General features: G+C 40.4%; 1 protein-coding gene across 3 annotated transcripts in view; it reads left to right on the forward strand.

Moving 5' to 3' along the window:
• Positions 1–18,841, forward strand: part of NFYC (nuclear transcription factor Y subunit gamma) — an 80,186-nt gene that overhangs the window by 6,741 nt on the left and 54,604 nt on the right. The window contains exon 1 of one of the 3 annotated variants that reach the window (XM_032247118.1): positions 10,014–11,786. The exons of the other annotated variants lie outside the window; for them this stretch is intronic. The gene's annotated coding sequence lies outside the window, so the exon portion shown is untranslated. Of the gene's footprint in view, positions 1–10,013; positions 11,787–18,841 lie in introns of those variants that run through there. 3 annotated transcript variants of the gene reach the window in all.

Genomic DNA, 18,841 nt, shown 5'->3' on the forward strand with positions numbered 1-18,841 from the left:
TTTTTTTTCTAATGATAGTGATTATCACTTGAGGTAGGACTGTTAGTTCGGTTTGTGTGATTTGTAGTCACTTGAGTAACGTTTTCTTTGAAGTAAGCAGGAAAACAGCATTGTGGAATGGTTCAGGAAAAGTCTCTCTGCCTGCAGAACATTTTGCCAGGTTGCAGAATTGTTGTACCCTTCCCACACTTCTCTGTTTTGGCAGTTATGTACCTGATAGCAGTGAGGCAGCACCTGTAGTCATTTTCAGTATTGGGGTTGTATTTTCCATTTTGGTATTTTCAGATCTGCAGATATATTACTTCTAAATTCACTACTTTCTTTTATACAGTGAGGACTTTATATTGTATAAACTTGTAGTTTAGAGAGCTGTACTAGAGTTTAATCTTTGCATTTGAATGTTTCCAGTAGAGTATGTTTAAATTGAAATACCCATGTCTGGCTGGTCGCGGTGGCTCATGCCTGTAATCCCAGTGTTTTGGGAAGATGAGGTGGGCTTACTAAAAATATAAAAAATTAGCCAGGCATGGTTGCGGGCACCTGTAGTCCTAGCTACTTGGGAGGCTGAGGCACAAGAGTCACTTGAACTCAGGAGGCGGAGGTTGCAGTGAGCCAAGATTGTGCTGCTGCACTCCAGCCTGGGTGACAGAGTGGGATTCCCTCTTCAGAAATACAAACAAACAAAAATCCGTGTCCTAGGTACTATATATAAGGTGTCCTATTTAAATGAATACCCTTTATTTGTTTGTTTATTTACCAGAGTCTTGCTCTGTCACCCAGGCTGGAGTGCAGTGACACAATCTTGGCTTACTGCAATCTCTGCTTTTTGGGTTCAAGGAATTCTCCTACCCCAGCTTCCCAAGTAGTTGGGACTACAAGTGTGTGCCACCACACCTGGCTAATTTTTGCATTTTTTATAGAGACAGGGTTTCACCATGTTGGCCAGGCTGGTCACGAACTCCTGACCTCAGGTGATCCGCCTGCTTCAGCCTCCCAAAGTGCTGGAATTACAGCACCTAGCCTGAATAGCCTTCATTTAAAGTCAATAGTATATCCTTATTAAATAGGATTCAATAATTGTCCTATCCTTAAATACATTCATGAGTATGAACCATAGTGATCTTGAAAAGTGTTTCAGTTAGAGGAATGAGATGACTCATAGGAAATGATATTAAGAGAATTGCCTGAACCCAGGAGGCGGAGGTTGCGGTGAGCCGAGATCGTGCCATTGCACTCCAGCCTGGGTAACAAGAGCGAAACTCTGTCTCAAAAAAAAAAAAAAAAAAAGAGTATAGAATATTTTGTATCATGTCATTGGCTTAAATATGTGAGTTACTGAAGGTTTTCACAATCCCTGATTACTGTTACCCTTGGCCTCCAGAGCTGTAAATTGTCCAGTGATCACTATGAAGTGAGATTCTTTGCCCAGTGTCAAGAAGATATATCCCTTTGACATTGGCATGATCTGTTCATTTTAAAAGGAAGAGAGAAAGGGTTAATAAAGTCTGTATTATCTGCACAGTTGACATCCTTGTCATTTTAAACTTTTAAAAATTATTACTGTACCCTGAAGGTAAGTAGTATAGAACTTGCTCCTTATGAAATGACAAAGTTGGGGCCTTTTAAGAAGCCAAGCATGCTTGGTTGGCAATCATTTAGGAGGCAAAGAATTGCTATTTATGGTGGTATTTAATGTCATTTTCAGTAGTACTAAGTTAAAAAGGAAAACTCCATAATGTGTATAAAACCCTAACCATTTTGGAAAGTTGTCAGAATACACTTGCCTGTAGCCTTTTTATTCCACTAAAATTTGTAAGTTGGTTTAGAGCAGCATTTTCCAAGCTGTTCCACTGAACATTAGTTCTGTGTTGTGCTAATCAGTGTCCTTTGGGGATGAGAAAAGGATCCTTGACAAAATTACGGCCAAAGTGAAATGCCTTTCTTTATTGCAGAATTATTATTCAGAGCCTTGGCGCTTATGTGCCTGTGACCCTTCAAGAGGGAAGATGCATTATGCAGTGTTACTCAGACATACTTGGTCATGGACTGCTGTTTGTGAGAACACCTGATAAACGTTTCATGTTATGACTGTTCTGTAGTGGAGCCCAGTTGAGCAGTTCTGGTATAGTCTATGAATAAAAAATGAATCATTTTGCATAAGATAGCTTGGTAATTGTGGGAAAGGATTTTTCTGAGAACAAGATGCATCTTCAAGGTAACATAGACACTTAGGGCTGAATATGATTTCAAAGGTCATCTAATCTAATTGCCAATAACAGTAATAATAGTAGCAGGTACCATTTTTTGAGTACATGCTATTTCTCAGGCATAGCACAGTGTTGTTGTTCTACATGCTTTATTAACCACTGGGTCTTACTGATTTTTAAATCTTCTTTATTTTTTATTTTAATTAATTAATTGTTTTGAGGTGGAGTCTCACTCTGTTGCCCAGGCTGGAGTGCGGTGGTATGATCATAGCTCAATGCAACCTTGATCTCCTGGGTTCAAGTGATCCTCCTGCCTCAGCTTCTTGAGTAGCTGGGACTATAGGGATGTAACACCATGCCTACCCAGCTAATTTTTTTATTGTAGTGACGAGGTTTTGCTATGTTGCCCAGGCTAGTCTCAAATTCTTCGGTTCAAGTGATCTTCCTACCTTGGCCTCCCAGAGTGTTGGGATTGTAGGTGTGAGCCACTGTGCCTGGCTTATTTTTTATTTTTTTATGGTCTTTTTGAGATGGAGTTGCACTCTGTTGCCTAGGCTAGAGTGCAGTGGTGTGATCTCAGCTCACTGCAACCTCTGCCTCTCAGGTTCAAGCAATTCTCTTGCCTCAGCCTCCTGAGTAGCTGGGAGTACAGGCGCATGCCACCATGACTGACTAATTTTTGTATTTTTAGTAGAGACGGGATTTCCCCATGTTGGCCAGGCTGGTCTTGAACTCCTAGACCTCAAGTGATCTGCCTGCTGTAGCCTCCCAAAGTGCTGGGATTACAGGCGTGAGCCACCATACCCGGCTTATTTTTTATTTTAGAGACAGGGTCTCACTGTGTCCCCAGGCAGAAGCGCAGTGGCAGAATCATAGCTCACTGTAACGCCAAATTCCTAGGCTCAAGAAATCTTCCTGCTTTAGCCTCCCAAATAGCTAAGACTGCAAGTGTGTCACCATGCCTGGCTAATTTTTTGTTTTTTAATTTTTGTAGAGACAGGGTCCTGCTTTGTTGTCCAGGCTGATCTTGAACTCAGTGTCTTCACTGCTGCATTTTCCAGTAACCAGATAACTTTACCATCCTGTCTTCCACGTTAGTGGGTGGTCTAGTGTGCTGGCATCCTCCCACCCTGTCCCCTACTCCAGCTGATTCTCCACACTGTACCCAGTGGTAAGGAGCTAAAGAATCTTAAACATGGGGCTGGCACTATTAGAATTGCACTTTAAACGTGGGACTGATTGTGCCAGTCCCATGTTTGAGACTCACTAGTTCCTTATTGTCCTTAGAATAAAGTTCTAGTATCTTAGCTTTGTCCAACCCTGTTTACCTTTCTTTCTTTTGAGAGGGAGTCTCACTCTGTTGTCCAGGCTGGAGTACAGGGGCACCATCTTGGCTTACTGCACCCTCTATCTCCCAGGTTCAAGTGATTCTCCTGCCCCAGCCTCTCATGGTAGTCTGCCACCACGCCCGGCTAATTTTTGCATTTTAGTAGAGATGGGGTTTCACCATATTGGCCAGGCTGGTCTCGAGCTCCTGATCTCAGTTGACCACCCAGAGCTGGGATTATAGGCATGAACAATGGCCCCTGGCCTCCCTTTCTAACTTTACTAGCTGCTTGCTTCTGGGCTGTTGCTATACCAAACTGCAGCCCTTTCAGGAAGGTAATGCTTTCTGTCAGCTTCAGGCCTTTGCACATGCAGTTTGCTTTGTCTATCTTGGCTTTTATTCTCAGGATTTTAAATCTCCCAAGAAGCTTCCTCTGACCAGTCTAAAAGTTACTTAAGCCCTGGGTTAGGTGCCATACTTTTGTCCTCCAGTAGCATTTTGCATTTGCCTGTGTTGTAACTCTTAATGTACAGCATTATAATTGTCTATTTTAACATTCCTCTTTCTTACAGTAGACTTTAATCTCCTTAAGGACAGGAACTATGTCTTGTTTAGGATTTCCAGAGGTTATTTAGCACAGTGGCTATGCTTATAAGTATTTATTGAACAAATGAAATTATCCTAAGCCTTAAAACCTTGCAAGATGTTTTAGTGCAGGAAACTGGCCTCAGTGGGGTTAAATAACTAGCATAAGGTCACTCACCTAAAAAGTGATGAGGAGGGATTAAAATCTAAATCTGTCTAGCTGCAAAGATTGGGCTTTTTTTGCTGCTGCTGCTGCACATGACTGCTCTCTCTCATGTTGCCTTTATACATCCCTGTCAAGTGTTCGAACAGCCCGTGCCTAGCTTCTAAGATAAGTTGTGTCATCTTTGGACAGCTCTGAAAGCTGAAGTGGGTCCTTGTAGAATAATTTCCCATCCATTGGTCTTAATTTATGCTTTGGAGAATATAACTTATTTTCAAAAAAACAAATAATTCAGAATTTATCGTCTCGTTAAGGTCCATTTATTAGTTTATTTCATTCCTTCATTTACTGAGTAACCATTTACTGAGTACCAGTGCAGTGTTCCTTTATTCTAGTGATGCGGTCTTTGCTCAGAATGTCTCTGGGCCTTTTTTGGGGATTATCTTCAGAACTTCTGTCAGATTATTTTGAAGATGTGTAAACACATTTTTGTTTGTTGAACCTTGAAGGTGGATTTGATTTGAGAAATAGCTACTAGTTGTAGTTGTTCAGGACCAAGTTGGGTAAAAGATAATGGGTCAGAAGTTTTAATCTGGCAGTCCTCAATTTTCTTTCATTTGCTTAGAATATTTTTTTTTTTGCAGATGGAGTTTTGCTCTTGTTGCTCAGGCTGGGGTGCAATGGTGCGTGCAATCTCGGCTCACCACAACCTCCGCCTCTTGGATTCAAGCAATTCTCCTGCCTCAGCCTCCTGAGTAGCTGGGACTACACATGCCTGGCTAAGTTTTGTATTTTTTTTTTAGTAGAGACGGGGTTTCACCATTGGCCAGGCTGGTCTCAAACTCCTGACCTTGTGATCTGCCCACCTTGGCCTCCCAAAGTGCTGGGATTACAGATGTGAGCCACTGCGCCCAGCTATAATTTTTTTTAAACTTGAACCAAAATTTAAGATAGAAAGATTTGACATTAAAACAATCTGTCTTTTACTTCTTCTAAAGAATCTGGGCTGGGTGCAGTGGCTCACGCCTATAATCCCAGCATTTTGGGAGGTTGAGATGGAAGAATCACTTGAGCCCAGGAGTTTGAAACCAGCCTGGGCAATATAGGGAGACTCCATCTCTGCAAAAATAAGAACAAAAATTAGCTGGGCATGGTAGCACGTGCCTGTGGTCCTACTTATTCAGAAGGCTGAGGCAGGAGGATCACTTGAGCCCGGAGGATCACTTGAGCCCAGGAGGTCAAGGCTGCAGTGAGCTATGATCATGCCACTGCACTCCAGCCTGGGCAACTAACTCTGTCTCAAAAGAAAAAAAAGAAACTCTTATTGCAGTGAACCAGAGTTCCTACATGGCCCTTTTCAGTTGGAGCTGTGCAATGGTCACTCCTTTACATGGGATACACACTTGCCAGTTTTCGTGAGTCCTTGCTACTCCCTGTTATTTTGCTGACACATGGCTAGAATTGGATTTGATTTATATCTTTATGCTTTGGGGATGGATATATGTGGATAAAAATAAGACACTTGCTGCCTTCAAGAAGCCCTTCTCTGGTAAAAGAGGCATGTTCTCATTTGTAAAATAGAGTTAAATGTATGTAAAAAAAAAAAAGGCATGTTAAAAAATAATAATACGTGTACATGCTATATAAGCAAGTGTATATTTAGATATTAATTGGGCACCTACCACATTCCAGATAATATGTTGAGTGCTTTCACTTATTTAAGCCTCAACACTCCTGTGAATTGGTGTTATTTCCTCCATTTTACACATGAGGAAGTGAGCTCAGAAATGGTTAAGTATCTTGGCCAGTATCATACAGCTAGTAAACAGGTAGCTGTAATTCAAAAATCAGTCTCCCAACCAAAAGCATCAATTCTCACTTTACCTTCTTTGAGAGTATTGAAGCTTCAACCATGTAACCAGAGTTACTGGTTTTGTCTCATTATGATTTGAGTGTTTTTTAGGGTAAGAAGATGGATTTGTCTAGTGTAGAGGGCTGCTGAGATCCAGGACCAGGGAAGAATGTTAGCTGAAATCTTAGAGGTTCCATTAGGTTCTTAGTCCACAGTAATAACACGCAGGAGAAGAGAAAGCTATAGAACGTGAATGGATTCAGCTGCTAAATGGAAATTCAAGAATAATTTGAGTTCTCTTCCCAGTGTGGCTTGAGTTCTAAGGTAGGTGTTGATGAGAAGTAGGAGTTGAAGTGTTTTCCTTGCAAACTGCCAAGTACTGATGTTGAAGACCTTCATAGAGCATCAGAGGTCATGATTGGTTTAATCTCGTACATCCAAAGCAGAGTGGAAGGGCCAGTTTTTGGAATAGTGATGAGATGTTCGCTGGGATTAGTGGTGAAAAGCATGGGTTTTCAGCATAAAAACTGGAGAATTTTATGGCACCTGGTAGTCTTCCCATACTGTCCTTTTATGGCTAAGGAATTGCTTTCTTCAGGACTGCAGAGTGTGCTAGAGATAGAAGAGAGTTATTTCCTCAAAGTAGCTTTAGGGCCTTAAGCAGGTCTTCTCCCTCTCTGAAACTTAACCTTCTATAAATCAAGGAGGTTGAATTGGATGACATTTAATATTTTCCATTTTTTCAGTGCTTATTCAGGCATAGAACAATATGCTTTACATATATTCGCTTGTTTAATCCTTACAGTGGCTCTCTGATATACATGGTGATATCTATACATTATAGTTGAGGAAACTGAGGCTCAGGGTTAGTTCAGTGTCATATAATTAATAGGTAGAGTCAGAATTTGAAACTAACACTGCCTGACTTCCAAGTGCTTAGTTGTTTTGCCATATTGGCACTAAGAATCAGCAAGATTGTGAACGTGTTCTCCCTATTCTTCTACCTCCCATTCCCACCCTTCAGATGAGCTTCTTAGCCTTGTCAGCTGACTGGCCCTCAGGTGTTCTGGGGTTAAGAGAAACTCCAGTACAGGTAAGGCCAACAACTAGCCTGTTGGCCCTCTGCCTTTTCTTCCCAGGCTGGGAATATCTATTCAGAATCTGTAATCTAAACTTTTGAGAAAAGAATTGCAGTACCTATAACATATCCTGTTAGCATAACCAAACTCTTTATTTGGATGCCATTGTGAAATTGTCTCACAACCCCTTCAAATTTTAACAGTGTTCTCTTGTTAATGATTTATTTAGTTGTAGTTGTTTCATGTCTTTATAAATGTGGTTTGTTACTGGTTAAATGTTTCTAATAATTTAGTAGCAAAATTTGTAACAACTTATAGGGTACTATTTTGTCAATCTTTAGCTAGGTCTGTAACTGGCAGATCAAATTTAACATTAATCAGATTTTAAATTTTAATATTTATTTATTTGTTTATGTATTTGAGATAGAGTCTCGCTCTGTCACCCAGGCTGGAGTGCAGAAGTGAGACAGTCACGGCTCATTGCAGCCTCGACCTCCTGGGCTCAAGTGATCCTCCTGTCTCAGCTTCCAAAGTAACTGGGACCACAGGCACATGCCATTACACCTAGCTAATTTTTGTGTTTTTTGTAAAGATGGGGTCTTGCAGCTGGGCGTGGTGGCTCATGCCTGTAATCACAGCACTTTGGGAGGCTGAGGCGGGCAGATCACCTGAGGTTGGGAGTTCAAGACCAGCTTGACCAACATGGAGAAACTCCGTCTCTACTAAAAATACAAAATTAGCCGGGTGTGATGGCGCATGCCTTCAGTTTCAGCTACTTGGGAGGCTGAGGTGGGAGAATCGCTTGAACCTGAGAGGTGGAAGTTGCAGTGAGTCGAGATTGCGCCATTATACTCCAGCCTGGGCAACAAGAGCAAAACTTTGTCTCAAAAAATAAAAAATAAAAAAGATGGGGTCTTACTGTGTTACCCAGGCTGGTCTCAAATGCCTGAGCTCAAGTGATCCTCCTTCCCTGGCCTCCCAAAATGCTGGGATTACAGGCAGAAGCCACCATACATGGCCTAGATTTTTAATTTTTAAATTTGTCGAAGTTGGATAATGGTTTATGCTATCTACACACGCATATATATATATATATATATATATATATATATATATGGCATTTAAGAATTTCCTTGGATGTGCCCCTGAGGTGCTCCATGTCTTGGTAAGCAGTGTGGTGCAGTGGAAAGAGTACCACTCTAGGTAGGACCGTAGATTGGATCTAAATGTATGGTTAGGGGCTAGTTTTTTAACTTCTTTGAACCTCACTCTTTCTCACAGGTAACAGGGAATTGTAGTGAGAATTAGAGGGGTAAAGTCTGTAATATACCTCGCACAGAACCTGGCACTAGTTTGTGTTCAAAAATGATTTCATTTCATCATGGGAAATGAATGGAATGTATGTAGAGAAGTTAATGTGGCAAAGTGATAGGACAGACCACCTTGCTTCTATTTCGGGTCCCTACTAAATCTCTGTGGGGATGAATTCTCATGTATGGTCAAATCAGGAATTTCTAGGAAATATCTCATCTACCTAGCAAAACAACTATGTTTTTCAGTCGTAGGATATTTAGCTTTGATGGGAGGAAGCAGATCTAAGAAGATTGTTAAAGGCCTCAGGTAATGAATGGTAAGATGTTTGTGTTTGAATGTTTTGCTAAAAAAGGGAAAACATACTAATTGATTTTCACCATGTTAGGAGCTACCTCTTAAAAAACCTAAGCAGTTGGTCCAAAATTCATAAGAAAATCTTTGATTACCAATAGTAGACTTCAGCGCCCTGGAATGTTTTCAATAAACACAGTGAGACAAGTAAGAATACTTATAATATCTCTTCTGAGATCAACTCTGCTGTGCTTATCCTTAAAAATATGGGGCTGGGCGTGGTGGCTCACGCCTGTAATCCCAGCCCTTCGGGAGGCTGAGGCAGGTGGGCAGATCACCAGAGGTCAGGAGTTTGAGACTAGCCTGGCCAACATGGTGAAACCTTGTCTCTACTAAAACTATGAAAATTAGCTGAGCGTGGTTGTACACACCTGTAATCTCAGCTACTTGGGAGGCTGAGGCAGGAGAATCACTTGAACTTGAGAGGTGGAGGCTCCAGTGAGCCGAGATTGTGCCACTGCACTCCAGCCTAGGTGATAGAGGAAGACTCTGTCTAAAAAAAAAAAAGGAAGAAGATATGGTAGAAGGATGGGGTGTGGTGGCTCACACGTGTAATCCCAGCACTTTGGGCGGCCAAGGCAGGTGGACCATTTGAGGTCAGGAGTTCAAGGCCAGCCTACATGGTCAAACGCTGTCTTTACTAATACAAAAATTAGCTGGGCGTGGTGGTGGGTGGGTACCTGTAGTCCCAGCTACTCAGTAGGATTACTTGAACCCAGGAGGTGGAGGTTGCAGTGAGTCAAGATTGCGCCACTGCACTCCAGCCTAGGCAACAGAGTGAAACTCATCTCAAAAAAAAAAAAAGGGGGGAGAAAAAAATTTGTCCTCAGCAAGGCACAGTGGTTCACGCCTATAATCCCAGCACGTTGGGAGGCAGGGGCAGGAGGATTCCTTCAGCCCAGGAGTTCCAGACCAGCCTGGGCAACATGATGAGAGCCCATTTCTATCAATTAAGAAAAAAAAAAAAAAAGAAAAGAAATACAGAAATTAGCTGGGCATGGTAGCACACGTCTGTAGTCCTAGCTACTCAGGAGGCTGAGGTGGGAAGATTGCTTGAGCCCGGGAGGCAGAGGCTGCAGTGAGCTGAGATCGTGCCTCTACACCCCAGCAACACCCCAGCAACACCCCAGCTTGGATGACAGAGCCAGAGCCTATCTTAAAAAAAGAAATAAAGAAAGAAAGAAAGAATTTATTCTCTGCGATGTCAAACTCTGTGACTGCTCTAAATAAATTAGTCCATCAAATTATAAGGTGCCTTTAATAATACATCGTCAGCCCTCTGCATCTATGGATTTAACCAACCATGGGTCAAAAATATTTTTTTAAAAATTGTGTCTGTACAGAACATGTTCAGACTTTTTTCTTTGTTATTATTCCCTAAGCAATACAGTATAACAACTGCATACATAACATTTACATTTTACTAGGTATTATATGTAATCTAGTGATGATTTATCGTATATAACAAGCTGGGCAAGGTGACATGCATCTGTGGTTTCACCTACTTTGGAGGCTGAGGTGGGACAATTGCCTGAGCTCAGGAGTTCAAGGCTGTAGTGCCCTGATTACGCCTGCATAGCCACTGCATTTCAGCCTAGCTACATAGTGAGACACCATCTCTTAAAAAAAAAAGTATACATGGGAATGTGCAAGGGTTTTATGCAAGTACTATACCATTTTATATTAGGGACTTGAGCACCCACGGATTTTGGTATCCATGAGAGGGTTGGCTGGGGAGTATCCTGGAACCAATCTCCCATGGATTCCAAGGGATTCATTGATTTCTAACTTCTTTGTCATTTCCCCCCGCTTTATCATTATATTTCCTTCTTGGGTTCCTGGTTGACTTTCTGGAAATGCCACTGTCCGTGCCACTGACTTCATACATTACCTTAAAATTTTCCTATTTAGTTTGTATTTTAAAATAAAGTGCTTTGCCTTGATACCAATCTGTGCTTTTAAAGTGCCACTAACATAATGACAGATACCTTTTAGAAATCTTGCAAACTATCGTATGACGATACGTATACGTATTGGCATCACTCTTTGTTAAAGAAGCTGCATTTTCTTTGGATTAGCTGTACCTAGTTTTGTTTTTCGTCTTCTGTTAATGCTCAACAGAAAACTGAAGATGGTCACAACTTTCCGACCTTGTGCACATTGCTTCTCTGATCTATTGCCATAGGATACCGTAGCAATACCTTACAGACGTCTTTGATGGCCAATCAGAAGCAGTTAAATTACCTTAAATTTTTTAAATGGAACTCTGACAGCCAATAAGAAATCCCGTGGGTGGGAACAGTAACAACCCTTTGGCTTGTTTTTAAGAACAATTATAAATTTTCAGTATTCTGTTTTAGAAGCACATGATGTCCTAGTGCAACTGCTATGTGCATTTGCTGGGCATTTCCACGCCTTAGAGTTCCCCATAGTTTGAAGTCTGAATCTGACCCCTGTTCTGCTTCTCAAGGTAACTTTAAAACAGGAAGTGTACAAAAGAGGTAACTGACGACGTGAACAGCCAATCGTGGCTTTGTGTTCTTAGCTGATAAAGCAGTTCAGCCAATGGGACTACTGTGGAGGCAAGGTTTGGTGTCAAATAGCATGCTAGATTGAATGCCTTTGACTGTTAAAGTGGAAGGAGGCTGCAGGGCTTCATTGGAGCCTCGGAGTTTTTCACTGAGGCAGGGGTCAGCTGAAAGACAAAGAAAAATGGCGAATAGTTTGTTGGGGGGTGGGAGGACAGCTGTTCGGGTTTTCACTGGAGTGGACATTCCAGACTCAGGTTTCTTCATCTCCTGCTGCCTTTTGTTTCCTCCGTCCTTTGGGGGGGAGGGATAGGAGTGACTTAAATTCTCCCAGTCCGAGGAGGTATAAATAACTACATGTAAAATTAATGCAGTTCCCGGTAAGTTTAATTCTTTGTTTTGTGTTGAAATGATAGAAACTGTTTAGCCTCAGAGAGTGTAGACAAGTTGCACTGTTCAGAAAATGGCCACTTTACATTCCATGCATACCTTTTGGTGCACCTAGAATACCTTGCTGTGTTTAGATATTGCATGTCCTTCAACTAGGATTTCTTTCCTAGTTGGGTATCGACAAGATCAGGTACATGGAGAAAGGCTAATCATTTTTCAGGGGCACACAGAAGCAAAGCACTTTTCTCTTTGCATTGGGTAAACTTAACTGTTTTCCAAATAATTTTCCTTTGTTCAAGTGCACTGAAGCTTTCCTACGGAATAAGCTGAGTTATTGTAAGAGTTTTTCTGTTTCCACGCACTTTGTTGACATCTGTGTTTTCAGAGATGGAAGCAACACTGTTGCTGTTAGAAATTTGTGTGAAAATATGATTTGCACTGCTGCAGGTTCTAATGGTGAAGGCCCACATGCCAATGTGAAAATTTCCCATAACTTTCTTGATATACCTGTCTAGCTCTAGATTCTTGTACTAATTAATGTAGTAACAATCTTTGTTTTTAATGCACATTTTAGCTTAGAATGCTGGTGAGAAACATTTTCACTTATATTGACAGTGACAGATTTTCCACAGATTTCACACATTTTGTCAGGTGTTAATTTAGTTCTTTAAAATGATATGAGCAAAGTGCTTTTCATTTTTCCGTATGAAATATTTAAAATCCTGCAGTTTGTGAACAGGAAAGTTAAAAGTATAGGCACCCTGTCTTTTGCCCTTGATATATATGTATGTATTTATATTTCTCTTTAGGGGTATAAAGCTAATGTAAGTTGCTAATCAGGAACCAGCCAGTTCTTACGAACAGTGAAATCTTCAATCCCACATACTAAGATGTGTAATACACCTGATTTTAAAAAGCAATTCTTTGTTTCTTTTTATTTGCAAATACGGAATGAAGGTCATTGGAACATTTCTGCAGCAGACTCAGTGTGGAGCCGTGAACCAGCAGCCCTCAGTCTCTGGGTAGGGAAAAGGAGCAGGCCCTACTAGAGGAGAAGTTTCGAGGGTGTTGATTTGCCTTCTCTAGCTTCCCCTCTAAAAAAGGATTTACCTGAGAGGACTGACAGGATTTAGATTTGGGGCTTTTGGAGTTGGAATGATATAGCAAGTCAAAGTTACTGTATGCAGGCCTCTGTCGTTGCTTGCAAAAGTGACCTTGAAAAACTGCCGAGGAGTTGAAAGATTGAAGGACAAAGTTTGTTTATACAAATTTGGACTGAAAAGCTCTATTTAAGATGAAAAGAGACTGTACTTCTGATATTCAAGTCGAGTGGTTAGTAGGAATATGTTATAGATTCAGATTAGGGGTTTTCAGGCAATAAGACAATAGGGCTGCATTCATTCTTTCTCCCACTCTTTTTACTTCCCTCCCCCAGCAAAAAATTCTAAATTCTTTTGGTATGATGGTTGAACGAACTGCCTAACAGATTCAGAATTCCTTGCATGCTACCTTGTCTTCTTTGTAATCTAGAGGGTTCTTAGTGAAGGGGATAGCATTTTAGGAGTTCAGAGTAGTTGTATTTATGAAACTTTTGGGGGATTGGAATGCTTATAATAAAATGTTCATTCTGGTAATTTAAGTCCTAAAAGAAAGAAGTATGTGTTAAGGATTACATTTTAAGAGGTATTTTGATTTAAATTTATTTTTAAAAGTCATTGATTATTTATATACTATCAATTGTTCCAGGTTTTATATATGATTTAAAAAACAGTTGTAGGTACTGAATTGACCCTATTGGCCCTAGGAGAAGGCCTGCAGCAGGGGAGGCAAAAGTGAAGGTGTGGTACAGTGTGAGGTTTAAACCATAAACTTGAGAACTTTGTGGATTTGGCTTCTTGGAAAGATGCCCAGCCACTGCCTCTAGCCTAGGTTCTTCACCATTTTTGGATCATAAACTCTGAGAATCTGACCCACTACCTGGAAAAATACACATGGGCATGCCTGTGCAAGACCTTTGGTGATTAAGCTATTTTCTAGTGTATGTCAAATGGTGTTTAACACTTTAGCCAGATAAATGTTTCCTAAACAAATGAAGAAAACTTTGCTTCCAGAAAGAGCAAAGACCTTCTAGAGAGCTAACTGTAATTTAGGACATCGGTGGCTGTGTGTGTAAGTGGGGGAGGCTTAGATGGGGTCTAGAGATGTCGACATTTATTTGCTCTGATCACAATATTTGAGGCAGCATGGTACAAACCATTTAAAGTCAAGAGGTCTGTGTTTAAGCCCTAGTCACCTTTATCACCAGCTTTGTAGGTTTGGGCGAGTCAGCCATTTAGCAGTTAGCTTCCTCACATGTAAAAATGGGCCCTAAAAATAGTGCCTTCTTATTTAGTGGTGAGTCTTGAATGACATCATGTATGTCAAAGTACTTTGTAAATTGTGAAGAGCTACATAATATTAGTTGTTACTAAGTCAGACTGTTTGGGTGGGGGATGAAAAGTTTATGAAGGTAGGTATGGTATCAAAGAAAAAAATGCCAGTATTTTAATATTTTTACAAAGGAGTTAGTTTAAACCTGACACATTTCCTTTCAAACTGCCTTCACCTGTATATTCCTATTTATGCCGACATGACCGTATTTATTTAATGCATACATTGAGACCATCAGTCCTTTACTCATCAAGATTTTTGTGAAAGAATTTTAACCCCTTTGTCAAAATTTAAGGGCCTCTCAGAATAAGATGAAATGGGTATGCTGATTTTTAAAAAAGTCTTGTTAGATATAGGAACCTCTCAGAATAAAATCTGGGAGCCAGTTCCATTTGCATTATGAGATTTGTGTTATAATGTAGGTAAGTTGTAGTGGTTGCAGATGTTTACTAAGCAGAGATTACATTTTTAGTATGTATACCAAATATTTATAAAGTAAACTGGAACCATTTTTTTGTTTGCTTTGTGATTATCCTTTCTTTCAGTTTTCAAGCATGGGAGATAGTTATAGCCTGCAGTGTAGTAAGCAAGTAAATGTTAGATGAATGCTTTTTTGTTGTTGTTGTTGCAGATAGGGTCTCATTCTGTTGCCAAGGCTGGTGTGCCAGGCTGGAGTGCTGTGTCACGATCATGACTCAATGCAGCCTCCATCTCCTGGGTTCAAGCAATCCTCCTACCTCAGCCTCCTGAGTAGCTGGGACTACAGGCATGTGCCACTGTGCCCAACTGATTTTTTTTTTTTTTTTTTTTTTAGAGCCTGGGTCTTGATTTGTTGCTCAGGCTGATCTCAAACTCCTGGGCTTAAGTGATCCTCTCACCTTGGCTTCCCAAAGTGCTGGGATTACAGGCTTGAGCCGCTGCACTCAACTGTGGGATGAACACTTAAAAAAAAAAAAAAGAAATGATTGATCTCTCATCAAAAATCTAAACACTAGCATAAACTTCACACAGTTGATACCTACTGTGAGATACCTTCCTAACATAATTGGTGGAAACTCAAGGGGGTTTCTGTCTAATCTAGTCCGCATGCCTAGTGTCATTTATTTTTAGGACTGCCTTCTCCCCCCAGGGGTGGGGTTGATATTTTGTGATCTGTTTGATTTCCTGTCCTATTAAGTCACTTCCTCTTGGGCATGGTCAGTCAGCACTGGTGTCTGCTTCCCATCTGTGCGTTGAAAGAATCATATTCAGACAAAGTGAGGTTTGGCAAAATTGATATTGGCTTTACCAAGTAAAATTCCAGTTCCAGGGATCTGTAGGTTTAAAAACAGCTATCATGGTCACTTTGGGCTTTTGTTCTTAAAACAAGAAAAGGCCTCTTTTTTAAAGATGCTACATACTTTTGTGGGGGTTTCAGTAACCCAAAAAGTGTATTAAAAGCTGATCATGGCTGTTTTCGTGAATGAAATGATTTTTGCTTATCCTTATTACTGATAATATATGCATACAGAGTTTGAATACTCCTAAATTAGGCTGATGGGAATCACTTAGGGATCTAATCTAGTTCCCTTTTTGTAAAGTAGGGAAATTGAGGCCCAGTGAGTTCAGGTGTCCTAATCTGTCTTTAAGCTTTTTAGAAACTGGCCTGTATAAGTTTGGAGATTTGAGTCCACTCAGTTTTTTGCATGTTTCTTTTATTCCTCTAGGTTGTTTTTACTTTTTGTTTTTCATGTTTCTTTTCCTTTTGGCACTTTTATATAGGTTTGCTATTTGGATATAGAAGGAACGGAGAAAATGGGCCATGGAAGAGGTTCAGAAGTCTTTACCTGAAATGGGTTGGTTAGAAAGTCTGCTGCAGCAGACTTAGTGTCCCTTTGGGATCAATCTGAAGCTATCTTACCTCAGCCAGTTGCTTATTCAGAAAGCTGAGAACCGGCTAGGAAGGTAATGGTGCTCACCTGTGAGGTATTCCAGAGAGCTGGGTTACCTTTATGCATTATGAGGAAGTAAACTAAGGTATGCAAACACATCACCTGCATGCCAGTTAGTATTTTTTGTTTTTGTTTTTCTTTACTACATTTCAAGAACAAGATAATTCCCAAGCAAGTGTGGGCCTGGCTCTTAAAGTGAGTCCGCAAGCTAACCTGTATTTAATAAACAAAGATTCCAGGGTTATTTTAAGCATTTGACAAGACTAAAATAGGAATCATTGTTCATATAACACCCAAAATAATATCTTAACTATGTTGACTTTAGTCTTTCCCATTAGCAAAGTGGTATTGTTTATGTGATTGTGTGTATTTGGGTGGTTTTTGTTCTTATCTTTATATTTTTTGATAGACCATAATGTACTTTAACATTTTTAATTTTTCTGAAGGTGATGACCTTCATATATTTAGATAAAAGTTATAGTTCATTGAAAGAGTGAAGGTTTGAATTATGTAAGCTATGTAATATTTAAGTCCTAAAGTTTACTGTGACTGAAAATTATCATAGACAAAGCTGGATAGAATATACCTCATGTCTGAATTTCTCAGAAGTTTAGTTTTCTTTTTTTTCTTTCCTTTTTTGGAATCAAGGTCTTGCTCTGTTGCCAGGCTGGAGTGTAGTGGTGTAATCATAGATCACTGCAACCTCAAACTCCTGGGCTCAAGCAGTCCTCCCACCTCAGTCTCTGAGTAACTGGGACTACAGGTGCATGCTACTAGGCCTGGCTAATTAAAAAAAATTATTGGCTGGGTGTGGTGGATCACACCTGCAATCCCAGCATTTTGGGAGGCCAAGCCGGCCTAATCACTTGAGGTCAGGAGCTTTAGACCAGCCTGGCCAACATGGTGAAACTCAGCCTCTACTAAAAAAGCACAAAAATTAGCCTAGCATAGTCCCAGCTACTCGGGAGGCTGAGGCACAAGAATTGCTTGAACCGGGAGGTTGCAGTGAGCAGAGATAGTGCCACTACACTGTAGCCTGGGCAAACAGAATGAGACTCTGTCTCAAGGAAAAAAAGAATTTTTTTTTTTTTTTTTTTTTGTAAAGGTGGAATCTTATTTTCTCTGGCTGGTTTTGAACTGCTGTCCTCAAGGGACCCTTCTACCTCAGCCTCCCAAAGCACTGGCATATACAGGTGTGAGCTTCTGTGCCTGACTAGTTTTCTTTTTAATCTGTTATTTCTGCTACTTCAGTATTGGGGCTCACCTCTTTATAATGTGGTCAGATTCTATTGTATTATCACTCCTCTCTCACTTCGGGATCCCAGAGCCAGACCCTGCTATTCAATAATTGACCAAAAGTTTTTCTCTGCTTACAATATTTATTCCAAATTAAATTACAGCCTAGCACCTGCAGTGAAAAAGGGCAATTGAAGGATAAGGAATGAAGGTAAATTCCAGTATAAAGGAAGAACTAAAGAGAAAAACACATAGTAAATGTTTAACTTTAAAGCAGCATAACATTGTGACCTTGTGTTCCTTAGTTCAAAGAAAGAAGACTAAAATAACCACAGCAAATAGCAGTGCTAATTCACTTGGTTATCCTTTCTTCTTGGAAGTACTACCGTTTTGATCTGTTTCCATAGTTTCAATTACATAGAAAAACTAAAGGGAACAGCTGCTTGGCTGAAAATGTCCAGATAAAATGAAATTTTGTCTACCTAAGCTATATAGTTCTTACCTTCAAGGAAATGCTACAGTTGGATGCTTTTTATACTTTCTTTCGCTAATTGACCATGCATGCATGTCTTTTTTGTGGAGACTTTAAAAATGTATACAAATAAAACTTTACTCCGACACTGATGATGCTTATCAAGTATTACAAACTGATATGGAAAGAACAAGCAAAATACACAGAATTCAGAGGAGGGGAGACCTTGGTTTAGGAATGAAGGGAAGCTGATTAACTGGGTAGTGGACTCAGGGAGGTAGGGACAAGGGCATTCCAGGCATTGGGAGCAAAAAGAGCAAGATCATGATTCAAAAAGTACATCTTGGGTTAAAGAGAGAAGTAAATGGTCAGCTGCTCTAGAGCATAAGGAGATGAGTTAAGGACAGGAAGGAGTGCTAAAAGAAAGAAGTGTGGAGAAGTAAGTTGGGTCAGATGTTGAAGGGCCTTGTTTGCCAGGCTAAGAAATTTGAACGGTCTCTGCTTGACATTGGTGGCCATTGAAAATCTGGGGTAGTAGAGCGATACGGCATTATGAGAGCTGCGCTTTTATAAGATTTATTACACGTTTGTATGTAGAATGAATTTGAGAAGACGCTAGAAACTGAATAACTCAGTCACTTCATGTGATAGGTTCACAACCCTTACAGAATTATTAGGAGGTTTAAAATAGGTAGTAACATAAAAGGCTTAGAATTGTACCTGGCACGCAGTGACCCCTGATGAGCATGGGCCATCATCGTCATCATTGTTATTACATGGAGGCGATGAGGGTCTGAACAGAGATAGTGGTAGAATGAAGAAAGGTTAGAAGATGGCCAGTGTTGGACACTGTTACTACAGCATTTAGTAGCTGATTAGAATTGAGGAACAGAGGAGAAAAAGTGCAAAATGATACTGAGATTTCAAGTCTGAGTGACTGGAGGATAGAAACAGAAATTTAGGAAAAGCAAATTTG

This window comes from Sapajus apella, unplaced genomic scaffold, assembly GCF_009761245.1.
Source record: "Sapajus apella isolate SASKATOON/1434 unplaced genomic scaffold, GSC_monkey_1.0 scaffold62, whole genome shotgun sequence".
In the NCBI taxonomy this organism is placed as follows: Eukaryota; Metazoa; Chordata; class Mammalia; order Primates; family Cebidae; genus Sapajus; species Sapajus apella.